The 15,000-nt window shown below is 42.4% G+C and overlaps 1 long non-coding RNA gene across 1 annotated transcript in view; it reads right to left on the bottom strand.

Annotated features, from left to right (window-relative positions):
* Window positions 1-10,462, bottom strand: part of LOC143282427 (uncharacterized) — a 93,662-nt gene extending 83,200 nt beyond the window's left edge. The window contains exon 1 of the long non-coding RNA XR_013055251.1: window positions 10,395-10,462. This is a non-coding gene — a long non-coding RNA (uncharacterized LOC143282427). The remainder of the gene's footprint in view (window positions 1-10,394) is intronic.
* Between the last annotated feature and the right edge of the window lie 4,538 nt (window positions 10,463-15,000).

Genomic DNA, 15,000 nt, shown 5'->3' with positions numbered 1-15,000 from the left:
CTCTCTCTTTCTCTCTCTTTTACTCTCTGTCTTTCTGTTTCTATTTCTATTTCTCTCTCTCTCTCTCTCTCTCTCTCTCTCTCTCTCTCTCTCTCTCCGCTCCCGCTCTCGCACACGCACACCCATCCACTCACTCTCTTGTCATACTTTTGTTCTCTCTCTCTCTCTCTCTCTCTCTCTCTCTCCAGATAGACAGTCGAAAAACAAACAAAAAGGCATAAAGCCTACGGCAGACAGTTTAAAATGCCGAACGATAAAAAAAAAATAATGATATGAAAAAAGAGCTCAAGAATAGCATTTTAACCCCCCCCCCCCCCCCCCCCCACACACACACACCCCATCCCCCAAATCCTCTCCCCACCCCAGTCCCCAAAACGACATACAACTAGAAATAATCCGTTTACCGGAAATGACGCTTTATCCCTGTCGGCAGAATTTGCGCCCAGTTCCCCCTACCCGGCATGCAAGAGCACGCAGGCGCATCATTTGCCTTCCGCTGATTATCACGATTTTTGGCACAAGGAATAACCCCCCCCCCCCCCCCCCCGCCTCCCGCCGCAATCTCTCTCCCCCCCCACACTTCCCCCACACCAACACCATCCACCACTCCCTGCACCCCTAAACAACGAAGCTGTTTCCTGCTCAACGATAAACAGGCTGTGAATAATTAGATCTATCGACAGACACAGAAGAGAGAGAAAGAGAGAGTATTGAAAACACCCGTATGTGTAAGCCATTGCACTCATATGGTGCAAGAAATTAGGCCTATCGGCAGAGTATTGCAAATACCCATATGTGTAAGCCATCGCACGCATATGGTGCAAGAAATTAGGCCTATCGACAGAGTATTGCAAATACCCATATGTGTAAGCCATTGCACTCATATGGTGCAAGAAATTAGGCCTATCGACAGAGTATTGCAAATACCCATATGTGTAAGCTATTGCACTCATATGGTGCAAGAAATTAGGCCTATCGACAGAGTATTGCAAATACCCATAATATGTGTAAGCCATTGCACTCATATGGTGCAAGAAATTAGGCCTATCAACAGCGTATTGCAAATACCCATAATATGTGTAAGCCATTGCACTCATATGGTGCAAGAAATTAGGCCTATCAACAGAGTATTGCAAATACCCATAATATGTGTAAGCCATTGCACTCATATGGTGCAAGAAATTAGGCCTATCAACAGAGTATTGCAAATACCCATAATATGTGTAAGCCATTGCACTCATATGGTGCAAGAAATTAGGCCTATCGACAGACACACGAGGATGATGACCAACTGGACACACATGACTGAAAGAGAGAAGGCAAGCACAAACTGTGTTCCAACAGACAGACAAACAGACAGACAGACAAACAGACAGACAGGCAAACAGACAGACGGTCAATAAAAACGGAAAGAAATACAGATAGACTGAGAGACAGACAGGCACGCAGATAGACAAGACAGACAGACAGACAGACAGACATTGAGGTAGACAGATGGGCAGACAGATAGACAGGCAGACACACAGATTCAGAGACAGACAGACAGACAAGTAGATGAACAGACATCAGGGACAGATAAACACACACTGAGACAGACAGATAGATAGATAGATAGACAGACCGACATCGAGGTAGACACATAGGCAGACACACAGATACAGAGACAGACAGACAAGTAGATGAACAGACATCAGGGACAGATAAACACACACTCATATAGACATGTAGACTGACAGATAGATAGACAGACAGACAGACAGACAGACAGACAACCTGTTAGCCTCTTCACGGGATGAGAACCAGTGTGCTGAACAAGAAAAACAAAACAAAAAACAACAGCAACAAGGGCTTCGCTTTAATCTGTTTGCATTAGAAATATATAGGGGGAAAAAAAGAGAGAGTCGGGCTTTCGGTCGATTGATCGACCAATCAAACAATCAATTATCTACGAGGGCAGCCTGACCAATGGTAGTGTTCGCGCGTGAGCAATTTCTCAAGTCTTGCTCTCTCGTCGCCAACGACACTCCCTACACCTCCCCACCTCCTCCCAATTCACCTCTCTCTCTCTCTTTCTCTCTCCACTCGCTGGATCTCTCTCTCTCTCTCACTCTCTCTCTCACTCTCCCCTTGCTGGATCTCTCTCTCTCTCTCTCTCTCTCTCTCTCTCACTCTCCCCTTGCTGGATCTCTCTCTCTCTCTCTCTCTCTCTCTCTCTCTCTCTCTCTCTCTCCCCTTGCTGGATCTCTCTCTCTCTCTCTCTCTCTCTCTCTCACTCTCCCCTTGCTGGATCTCTCTCTCTCTCTCTCTCTCTCTCTCTCTCTCTCTCTCCCCTTGCTGGATCTCTCTCTCTCTCTCTCTCTCTCCCCTTGCTGAATCTCTCTCTCTCTCTCTCTCTCTCTCTCACTCTCCCCTTGCTGGATCTCTCTCTCTCTCTCTCTCACTCTCCCCTTGCTGGATCTCTCTCTCTCTCACTCTCCCCTTGCTGGATCTCTCTCTCTCTCTCTCACTCTCCCCTTGCTGGATCTCTCTCTCTCTCTCTCACACTCTCCCTTTGCTGGATCTCTCTCTCTCTCTCTCTCTCACTCTCCCCTTGTTGGATCTCTCTCTCTCTCTCTCTCTCTCTCTCTCACTCTCCCCTTGCTGGATCTCTCTCTCTCTCTCTCTCTCTCTCACTCCCCTTGCTGGATCTCTCTCTCTCTCTTTCTGTCTGTCTGTCTGTCTGTCTGTCTGTCTGTCTGTCTCTCTCTCTCTCTCTCTCTCTCTCTCTCTCTCCCACCATACTAGATCTCTTTCTATCTCCTCCTCGGATCGTCTCGCTTCATTAACTAAGCGGTCAAGAGGTCTTCAAGAGAAGGGGCGAACGAGGAGAGGAGGAAAGAGGTGTGTGTGTGTTCGAGTGTCCAGTCCAGTCCCTCAGTCTGCGTTTGGCCAGCCGTGACGAAGAGAGAAAAAGTCGGGCTGGGAGTGTGACTGACCACTAACTAGCCAGCCAGCCAGCCAAGCTCACTGAACCAGCCCGCTTGACCTTTCTGTGTGTGAGAGAGAGGAGAGCCGAGAGTGACTTTGCACGGACTAGAATCTTTCCCTCTTCAACCCCCATTTTACTCTCTCCAGAGAGAAAAAAATGAAAAGAGCAGATTAACGAAAAAGGAGGAGAAGAAGAAGAAGAAGGATACTCCTCCTCCTCCAACTACTGCTACCACTACTACTACTACGACTACTACTACTACAAAATCAAACATGCGCGCGAAGAAAAAAATAGTGATGATGATGATGATGATGATGATGATCTTAATGTGGTTACATATTTTGCGCCTAACTTCGGTCGAAGACCAAACATCCAAACGCTTTACAAACACCGACCGAGTCATTTGCACAACAGGCTATACCTACCTGGGCGGACGGCGCTCATCATTCGTTTTCTTGCGTCATTCAATCAGGTTGCTGTCAGTCACGCACGCACGCACGCACGCACGCACGCACGCACGCACTCAAACAGGTGTGTAACATGAAGAAGATAAAAAAAAAAAGAATAAAAAAAAAAAAAAAGAGTAATAAAGTGCACGTCAGCCAGGCACGAAATTCGGACTGTCCTGGCGAGGTTACCAAGCTTGCTCTCTTCGCAGACATCGTTGAAGAGGGTTTTATTAAATTTTACACGCACGCATTTTACAAGACTAGCTAGTTTGTTTTTTTTTGTTTTTTTTTTGTTGTTTTTTGTTTCTGTTTTTCTGGGATTTATTCATAAGTTTCACCGAAATTCTCGTTCGACAATGTCTGTCCTGTCTAGCATTTTGCATTGCCTTTCTGAGGGGAACCGATTTATTATCTTTTTTATTTTTATTTTTTTATGTATTCATTCGTCTATTTATCCATCTATTCATTTATGTATATATGTATATATATATATATATATATATATATATATATATATATAGAGAGAGAGAGAGAGAGAGAGAGAGAGAGAGAGAGAGAGAATTTTAGACTTTTTGTTGTTGGTGGTGTCTGCTCTGGTTCTTTGGACTGACGGTTTCTAAAGGTATATCATCTCTTTATAAAAGTTTTCTTCTTTTATTTTTCCTCACTTTCTTTTTTTTTCGTTTGTGTATGTACAGAAAAAAAAGGAAAACTACCATGAAATCATCATCGTGTCTGACACAGCGTGAAAGACCAACAAACTAACTACCCCCCCCCCCCCCTGTCTTCACCGCGAGATCCCTAGACTGGTGTTTATCGCTGTCGGCCAGACAACCCCCTTCACCGCCCCCCCCCCCATTCCCACTCCCCCCGACCCCCTCGACCCCTTCACCTCCTCCCCCTTCCTTCCATCTCACTCACACTCTCCCAACTCACTTGAGTGGATGGATGGTAGGGTTGATGCAGACCTGAACATCACTGGCGGTATATATCAATGACAGGCTGTATTTCTCGTATCCCTGTTGTAAGCAGATACAAGTTACGGTGGGTAGAATATTATTATCCTCATAGCCGTGTGTGTTCTCGTGGTTTTCATACAATTCTTTGTTTCCAAGAATCTGTGTTCTTGTTGCTGTTTATGATTATCATCTTGGCAGCCAGTTTTGTGTGTGTGTGTGTGTGTGTGTGTGTGTGTGTGTGAGGCGTTTGGGTCCTGAACTGCCCCTGCAAGTGTATCAATTTTAACGTGTTCCTCTGAGTGTGTCTCGTCTCGACTGTCCAAGTGACTTCAAGTCCCTGACTTGCTCTCTCTCTCTCTCTCTCGATTGAGCTGTTCAGTAAGTTAGGTTTTAAGAAACTCATTTTTTTGATTGTAGAAGAAAATAGACAATTGCAATTCTTTAGGCTCTGGGCGAAACCTGGAAATAGTGAATTTGCATCAGAACATGTACGTCATGGCGTGCTTGCGTCATAATAGCTGCGTAAGAGTGACCCTGGTAGCACGTAAACAACTTATCCCTTCAGGGAGGAAAGTGATCGTTTCGAAAATTTTGGAATAATTGACAGATTGATGTCTCTCTCTCTCTCTCTCTCTCTCTCTCTCTCTCTCTCTCTCTCTATATATATATATATATATATATATATATATATACATACATTCAAATATATATCGAGAGAGAAATAGACAGATGCAGACGAATAGACAGACAGAAGACAGACAGACAGACAGACAGACAGACAGATAGATACATACATACATACATAGTAAACCCCACAGTTTTCATACGTTCAGTAGCTCAAGGAGGTGTCACTGCGTTCGGACAAATCCATATACGCTACACCACATCTGCCAAGCAGATGCCTGACCAGCAGCGTAACCCAAAGCGCTTAGTCAGGCCTTGAGTAAAAACAAACAAACAAACAAAAAAACATTCTCCTAAACTATCAAGAAAAACGGTTCGACAGTTCGAGCGACTGGCATCTTGTTCCAGAAGTTCCATGCTCTAGCTGCGAGAAGAGAGGGAAGGCCCATACTCACTGCTCGTATCCTGTGCCTTGTGTGTTGTTTTGTTGTGTTTGTTTTTTTTTTTTATCACCGGTGCATTCTTCGTTCGTTTTGTCGTGTGTGTGTGTGTGTGTGTGTGTGTGTGTGTGTGTGTGTGTGTGTGTGTGTGTGTGTGTGTGTGTGTGTGTGTTCACTAATATGTTGTTTTCTAAACACTCATAAATAATTTTATGCTGTACACAAAATTGCTTATCGTATAAGGGACTTGGTCAAAAATGAATAGATGACCTGTATACCTCTTTCTTGTTGTATGTGTGTGTGTGTGTGTGTGTGTGAGTGTGTGTGTGTGTGTGTGTGTGTGTGTGTGTGCGCGCGTGTGTGTGTGTGTGTGTGTGTGTTTGTGTGATGGGGTAGGGGAGACAGAGTGTGTGTGTGTGGGGGGGGGGGGGGGGAAGGGGGTCACTGAGTATTTGTTTATTTGCACTGATTTCTTGAAAACTTATTTCATATAGTTAAGTATTATCAATAGTAATAATAATAATAATAATAAGAAGACTACTAAGAAGAAGAAGGTTATTACTGATACTACTGCTGCTTTTTTTTTTTTAATTTTTGAAGCTGGGGTTGTTCCTAGTTTGCTTTCTTTCCGCCACAAATATTTTCTTGGTTTTTTTGTTTGTTCTTTCTGTCTTTCCTCCCCCCCCCCTTTTTTTTTTACTCTGTTTCTTTTGTGCTTCTTTCACTCTTTCTTTTCTTTCTTTCTTTCTTACAGTCTTTTCCCTCTCTTACTTTAAACAGAGGGAGGCTCGAGATGGGTGTGGTGAATCTAGCAAACCCAAAAGCAGACAGCAGACGTCTTTTTTTTCTCTCTCTTTTTCTTTTTCTTTTTTTCTTTTTATAGCTGTCACAGTTTAAGATAAAACTTTCTGACTGAGTTCTCTGTTTTACTCAGTCACTGGATTTTTGTGTGTGTTTTTTTTTGTTGTTGTTGTTTTTTTTACCCCCTATTCGTTTCCTAAACTGATGATATGATTCCCTGCTGAAAGCGCTTGGTGTGTTTATACAAGAATGAAAAAAAAAGAAGAAAAAAAAAGAATACACATTCGTTTTTGTTTTTATCGCCTTCCCTCTCTCCCCCACCCCTACCCCCTTCCCCCATGCTGAGAACGTTCTGTTCTTTTCAAACAGAATTAGCCTGTAGTTAAGAAATCTCTCTCTCTCTCTCTCTCTCTCTCTCTCATATATATATATATATATATATATATATATCGTAAAAAGTGCAACAGCAAACGCACACACACACATGCACGCACACACGCATGCATACACACACACACACACACACACACACACACACACACACACACACACACACACACACGTATCATTTTACACATATGACCGTTTGGGGTTGTTGTTTTTGTTTGTTTGTTTGTTTACCCCGCCATTTAGGCAGTCACAATTCATTTTCGGGGGGTGTGCATGCTGGGTTATGTTCTTGTTGCCATAACCCTCTGAACTAGCAGATGTGGCCCAGTGGAAACGTTTCCGCCTAGGAAGAGATAGCATCGGAGGACACGAGATCAAATCTCGCAGACTTCGCCAGAATCTTCTTTAACTCCTTGACCGCCAAACTTTGTCGAACTGAGATCATTGTGGGATGAATTTTGAAGTGCTTTTAAATGGTGTGAATTGTTTTGCTGAAGTAATGTAATGGAATACAAAGGGGGTTGTGGGGTAGGGGGAAGTTCAATTCAGTCTTGTCTCATTGAGACAGCCCTTCCCATCGCTGATAGAAATAGTCGCGTCAGTGGCAGTCAATGGGTTAACTCTTCTGCTGGACCTTTAGTGGTGGGCTCGACAACGGTCATTCGAATGAGACGAAAAAAACCAAAAACAAAAAAAAACAAAAAAAAACGAGATCCCGTTTACAGCTTGCACGCAGCGTACGTAAGAAATATCTACCCACGGTAACATATCGGTTATTCTTTTGCAAAATTGTAATTTTAACCCTTTCACCGCCAAACTCGCATTCATGCACAAGATAGGTAGAGGACCCATGTGTCACTGAAAGGTGACCAGATCATGGGTCTGTTATCCATGAACCCACTGTTCTTTAAGTAATGTTCGGGTGGTAGGATAGGCTATATTTTCTACACATCGCAGGGGTAATTCCCAACTATTCTTACACGCCATATTTTCTGTGTTTATAGCACAAGTGAATTTTGCACTCTGAATTGACTGGCAGTGAAAGGGTAAAAAAAAAATCCACTTTGATGCACTTGCAGACAGAAACAAGGCAGAATGTATATACGGCGCTGCACTGTGGAGATACGCTTTCTCATGGGAGAGCAGCCCGACTTTAAACACATATAAATCTGTTGTGACAAACTAGCAATGATGAGAATACAGTAGATTATGAGGTTACATCTAACCAGGTATTAACAGAACGCAGTTTTGTTTGTTTGGGACGAAATTTCCTGTACAGCAAAGACAGTAAAGAAGGAAGGAGAAGGGGGAAAGAAGGGGGGAAAAACCAAACATCAGTAAAGACAGAAAAGAAGTGTGTAAGTGAGAGAGAGAGAGAGGGAGAGAGAGAGAGAGAGAGAGGGAATGAAACACTGAACGCTGACATGTTTAATGTCATTAGCTGAAAAGCTCTGGTGACATAGTAAGTACTAATCAGAACAAAATGGTGCAAAACAGATAAAAATGGAACAAAAAAAAAAAAACAACAAAAAAGAAACAACATAAACTAATAAGAGATTTGCGACACTTTGGCACTTTAAGAGAATATGAGAGATAGTGAGAGAGAGAGAGAGAGAGAGAGAGAGAGAGAGAGAGAGAGAGAGAGAGAGAATGAACAATAGAAAGAAGGAAACGATGGAAGAAGGAAAGAGAGAAACATACAAACAAACAAACAAACAAAACGAGAGAGAGAGAGAGAGAGAGAGAGAGAGAGAGAGAGAGAGAGAGAGAGAGAGAGAGAGAGAGATGAATGAATGAATAAACACACAGACATGGAGAAGCGAATGAGAGAAAGAACAGGAGAAAGGGAGGAAAAAACGAACGAAAGAAAAAAAATGAACGAAAGATTCAAGCAAGGAAAAAGAAAGAGAGAAACAAAAAAAAAAGGGGGGGGGGGTTGGTAAATGAACACGTAAAAATAGGGAATCGAAAGAAAAGAAGAAAATGGAGGCAAGAGAGAAAGAAAGAAAGAAAAAAAGAAAGAAAGAAAGAAAGAAAGGAAGAAAGGACTAAACGGAAACTAAAATGCTCAGTGCCACATGAGGGGCAGAAATCTGTCAACTACACACCCAATGGCAGATTTAGAAAAGAACCTGGCCCAAAAACGAAACAATCAAAACTAAAAAAAAAAAAAAAAAAAAAAGAAAAAAAATAATGATAAAGAACAGAGAGAGAGAGAGAGAGAGAGAGAACTAAAGCAACAATAACATACAAAAATCAAAGTGAAAAGAAAGTAAACAAAGAAAGTAAACAAAGAAAGAAAACAACGATCGCGAGCAAAGCTTAACGTTCCTTCACGACGCTGCAAATGACGCTCTCAAAGTGAGTATCTCAAACACTCTTGCTTTTTGATGTTTCTTTCTTTCTTTCTTTACTCCTCTATTTTGCTTTGTTGTTCTTGTTTGTTTGTTTGTTTGTTTGCTTGACGTTCTCTTGGAAAGAAAACACTCTTTGTCACACTGTGACAGTCTGGTGGAGACTTGACAGAATAGCTGCCCGCGAAATTCAGCACGTTTTCTTCGCAATATCATCGCAATATGGGAGTCACAGGGATACGTAAACGTCATGATGAAGTGACACAAGAGGAGGAGGAGGAGGAGGAGGAGGAGGAGGAGGAGGAGAAGAAGAAGAAGAAGAAGAAGAAGAAGAAGAAGAAGAAGAAGAAGAAGAAGAAGAAGAAGAAGAAGAAGAAGGAGGAGGAGGAGGGGCAGGAGCGGAAAGAAAAGGGGAACGAGAAATAAATAAAGAGGAGAAAGATGCCACGGCGAAGGAGAAGGATGAAGGGGAGGCGGTAGTAAGAGAAGATGCCAAGACGAAGAAGAAAGAAGAGGATCGTTCGTTAATTCATAGTCTGTTCATCTAAGATGATGATATATTAGACTGAAAATAAATGATATTATTATTATTATTATTATTTGGATTATTATCATTTCTATCATAAGGAAGGAAGAGGAGGAAGAAGAGGAAGACGATGAAGGTGGAGAAAGAAAAGGAAGAGGAGGGAGATAACAGGACGAAGATGAAGGAAGGAGGAAGAAGAAGAGGAAAACTGTGAAAGTGGAGGAGGAAAAGGAAGAGGAGGAAGATGCCAAGACGACGATGAAGGGAGGGGAGGAAGAAGAGGAAGGCGATGAAAGTGGAGGAAAAGGAAGAAGAAAAAAAAATGCCAAGACGAAGAAGGAGGATGAGGAAGAGGAGGAGGAGGAAGAATATGCCAAAACGATGAAGGAAGATGAGAAGGAGGAAGAGGACGAAGAGGAGGAAGAATATGCCAAAACGATGAAGGAAGAGGAGGAGGGGGAGGAAGAATATGCCAAAATGATGAATGAAGAGGAGGAAGAGGAAGAAGAAGAATATGCCAAAACGATGTAGGAAGAGGAGGAGGGGGGGGGGGGGGAGAGAGAATATGCCAATACGATGAAGGAAAAGGAGGAGGAGGGGAGAAGACAATGAACAAAAAGACACGAAAACAAATCACAAAGAGGTCATGCTATCCATCTCCATTCTTCCAACACCCACTACCGCCTGCCTCCCCACGCACACACACACACACACACACACACACACACACATGAAAATCTATATATAAAAAAATAAAAAAATAAAAAAAGCGAACAAAATTTGAAATCTTCCCACCGAAACACTGACAAATGAAGACAGTCTGAAAAAAAAAACACACACACACAAAAAAAACAACAACTAAGGTTTGTGATACGAGACTCACTTTGATTAAGAAGCGCCAACGTGACTGTCCGTACTTGATCCTCTTTCAGGGAGTGCGATAGATGGTGACTGTAAAAGACAGTGGAGAAACAGAAAGTTATGAATACTGATTCACAAGAAAAAACAAAACAAAAACAACAACAACAACAACAACAAAGAAAGAAAAAAAAGGCATGTCACTCAGTGCAGATCCTGTTCATGGTCATTCAGAAAAAAAAAGGGGGTCACTGATACGAACATGGAGAAGCTTACATACATTACTGGGTGCGTCTTCCAGATGGTTGTTTTGTATGCTCACTCAAGCATTCACCCACCAGGATTTCACGTTTGGTGTTGTAGACAGAGGTGGCATACATATGCATAATTATGCCTCAATGTCCCACCTATGGTGTTGTCTTGAGTATCGTCTTCCTTTTCGGACATTTTTTTTTTTTTCATCGGGCTGGCCTATTTAATGGGGAGGGCGGGTGAGGGGGCAGGGGGGGGGGGGGGAGGGACCGGAACAGGAATTATTTTGTATTCTTTCCATTGGAACTGATAAGTCATTACAAAAAAAAGAAAAGAAAAAAAAAGAAAAAAAAGTGGGTTGCGAAATCGGCAAAATCCACATTTCTTCGCCTCGTCCTCCACTCCTGTGTGTGTGTGTGTGTGTGTGTGTGTGTGTGTGTGACTGGTAGTGTGAACGTCCACGCCTTGTTATGAACTCTGCTCTATTCCGTCATAAGGGAGTGGTGTGTGTGTGTGTGTGTGTGTGTGTGTGTGTGTTGGGGGAGGGGGAGGGGGGTTACTTGTGGATATTGCCGTGAAATTAATATATATATATATATATATATATATATATATATATATATATATATATATATATATATATAGGGGGAAAAGACACACCTGGATAAGAAGTGTGTCAACATTTCTGACTACACATCCTTCCAATTCGTCCGAAATTGTGACACACGTGGAATTAAAAAAAAAAAAAAAAAAAAAGACAAGTGGAAGAAAACGCAAGACAAGACATGAGAGATGTTGTAGGTATAATACGTTCAGCAGAAAAAACAACAACACCCTCCCACCCACCCCCCAAAAAAAACAACAACAAACAAACAAAAAACAAAACAAAAAAACCCAGGGTTTCACGTTCTGTCGTTATCACCATGTGAAGACGGTATCTACACCCTGCTGTTGGCCTTGATTTAACTAAGAGCCTGGCTTTTTACGAGCCTTTCTCCGGTTTGCCCTATCCTTCAAGTAACAAACACAATGATCCCTCGATGGATTCGCATCGTCGTTAGACAAAGCAGCCGGCTGGTCACAGACAGACAATTACTGAAGAAGACGACGATGAAGAAGAAGAAGAAGAAGAAGACAGACGAAAGAGAACAGCAGAACAGAAAAGAAACGAGAAAAGAAAGAGAGAGAGACCAAAATACGTTGTGTTATCCCTGTCTCTGCCTGTCCCACTGTGTGTGTTGTGTGAGTGCGTGCGTGCGTGCGTGTGTGCGTGTGTGTGTGAGTGTGTGTGTGCTGATCCCTACACTGAAAGTCTGTTTGTCTCTCTGCCCGTCTCTCTGGATGTCTCTGTCTTCCTCCCTCTCTTTTTCAGTATACGTGCAAATATGCATTTGACGTGTATTTGGCGAAAAACGTTTATTGAAAGATACCCCTTTCAAACGGGTCTATGTTTTTTTTTTTCATGAATGATCTCTCTCTCTATGTATGTATATATATATACATACATATACATATATGTATGTATATATATATATATATATATATATATATATATATATATATATATATATATATATATACATTATTTCATATATATATATATATATATATATATATATATATATATATATATATATATATATATAAAAATTTCATACATACATTACGTGACTCTCTTGTCCTCTGAGACACAACGACAGTCAGACAGGCTTAAACTGACTGGAACCTTGTGGAGGGGACACGAGACTTAGGGAAGCAAAATAAGCAAACAGGAGTCGGCGATGTGAGAGACAAGTAGCCCCTGGGGGGGGGGAGAGAAAGGTAGGGTAGGGAGGGGGGGAGGGGGTAGGAAGGAAAGCGCGCGTTTAATAACTCTTTCACCGCTAAGTTTCTGTGTGAAAAAACAACAACAACAACAACAACACACACACACACACACACACACACACACACACACACACACAGACCCCTGCGCCAAAGACCTTAGACTCATTAATTAATTAATTAATGCTCTCAGGTTCACGCTTTGTGTAGTGTCAACACAAAACCTGCTTACTTATTCACTTCAAAACTTGGTCAGGGGATAAGAATTGAAAGTTAGTCAGTGTTCTAATGTGTGGGGAAAACTGGCTGCATGTTTTGATAAAAGCTTTGTTACAATGTGAGAAATACCGTCCTTCTAAGATGAACCGTCGATGTCGACTGAAGTCGCGTATGGAGTTGAAAGAGGTTATTACATAACGAAACTGACGGAAGTAGTGAGGGTTTGTGTGTGTGTACGTACATGTACATTACAGTTCTTCACAATGTCGTCGTGTTTATTGCCCCGCGTTTGATAGTGCTGGGATTTGTGTTTGAATGATCCGTTGTACATTTTGTTTTGTACAGCCCTGTCACTGTTATACATGATAATGATAACTTAACCCGATGTAACAGGCCGAACTCTATCCCTGGCTGGTTCTTACCCCCGCGTAAGAAGTAGCCTAGGCTACTTTCTATCCCTGGCAAGAACCAGCCCAGGCCATTTCATACCCTTCCTGGCTGGAATATACCCCCTGTGTACACTTCGCTCACCCAAGCAGTCTGTATCACATTTGCATTAATGATGATAACACATATGGGGTTAAACTCTGGCCAGAGTAAGATCTGGCCTGTAACACCGGGACAGCCACCACGCTATGATTTCTCCTTGATTTCACATGGTGATTAAATACTGGAAGTCAGGAGGAGTCTAAACCACACAACTCTCTGTCTCTGTCTGTCTGTCTGTCCGTCTCTGTTTGTCTCTGTCTATGTCTGTCTGTCTCTTGCTCTCTCTCTCTCTCTCTCTCTCTCTCTCTCTCTCTGTCTTTCTCTCTCTCTGTGTCTCTTTGCAAGTGTCTAAGTCTCTTTCTTTCACTGTGCTAGTATCTAAGTCTCTCTCTCTCTTCCGTCCTCCGTCTCTCTGTCTCTGTCTGTCTCTCTCTCCCTTTCTCCCTCTCTCTACCCTATCTCTCTGTGCTAGCGTCTAAGTCTCTCTCTCTCTCTCTCTCTCTCTCTCTCTCTCTCTCTCTCTCTCTCTCTCTCTCTCTCTCTCTCTCTACCTACAGAGACGGCAAACCGGATGGATCATGATCAGGAATCAGACCACGTTCTGTGCGTTGTATGGATGGCCACTCTTTAGAGCGACACGTTTTCGGACTGTAAATGAATATAGATAGATAGATAGATAGATAGAGTAGATGAACGAGTGAATAAATGCATAGACAATTACATACCTACATACATGCAAACAGACAGACAGACGGACGTACAGACAGACATACTTTTTTTTCTTATAAAATAACACCTTCACATCTACCTACCTACCTACCTAGCTAGCTACATATACACATACATACATACATACGTACGTACGTTTAAAAAAATCAACAAGGTAGACAATAATAAATCATACGCGCACGTGTGTGAAGCATATCGACATTGACCATCTCGCTGCCAATCTGATTAATTTTGTGGCTATATGGATGTGAGCCTGATAAAATCAGCACCCAATTCGTGGGAAATGATATAAGGAGAGAGAGAGAGAGAGAGAGAGAGAGAGAGAGAGAGAGAGAGAGAGAGAGAGAGACAGATAGATAGACAGACAGACAGACAGAGAGACAGACAGAGAGACAGAAAAAAGGCTGAGAGAGAGAGGCAAACAGACACAGAAAGAGACTGAGACAGACAGACAGACAGACAGAGAAAGAGACAGAAAAAGAGACAGAGAATAAAAGAGACAGAGACAGAGAGAAAGAGAGACAGACAGACAGACAGACAGAGAGACAGAGACAGAGAGCACAAAAAAAAAAAAATTACTTGCATCGAACGGAGTGCGGAGTGGTACTTACACTTCGTTCAGTTAAATGAGTTAGTTCGATCGCTGTTGTTGATTGATTAGTTCATTAGTTTTCAGATTAGTTGCGGTTTGGAGGCAGATTAGTTAATTAAAGCCATCACCAGGTTACAACAAAGCTGGGTTGTTATCTTTCATCATCATGGTTACACACTATTGCTCAAACTAATGACAATGAGGGTAGGGGGTAAGAGAGGGGGTTAGGGTGAGGAAACCAAAGGTATCAACATTTGAACCCTGGAATCTGTTCGTCTATTGGACAGAGGATGGAAATGGACACATTGTGTGTGTGTGTGTGTGTGTGTGTGTGTGTGTGTGTGTGTGTGTGTGTGTGTGTGTGTGTGTGTGTGTGTATCTCCATGCGTGTTTCTGAGCTTGTACGCACGCATGTGTTTGTGTGTTTTTATGTAATTGTGTTTGTATGTGTTATTGTGAGAGCGCGCGCGCGCGCGTGTGTGTGTGTGCACACGCGTGTGCTTGTGTGTGTGTGTGTGTGTGTGTG

The sequence above is a fragment of the Babylonia areolata genome, chromosome 5 (genome assembly GCF_041734735.1).
Source record: "Babylonia areolata isolate BAREFJ2019XMU chromosome 5, ASM4173473v1, whole genome shotgun sequence".
NCBI classification, from domain to species: domain Eukaryota; kingdom Metazoa; phylum Mollusca; class Gastropoda; order Neogastropoda; family Buccinidae; genus Babylonia; species Babylonia areolata.
Note: the sequence above shows the minus strand (reverse complement) of the source record. Positions and strands in the feature narration are given on the sequence as shown.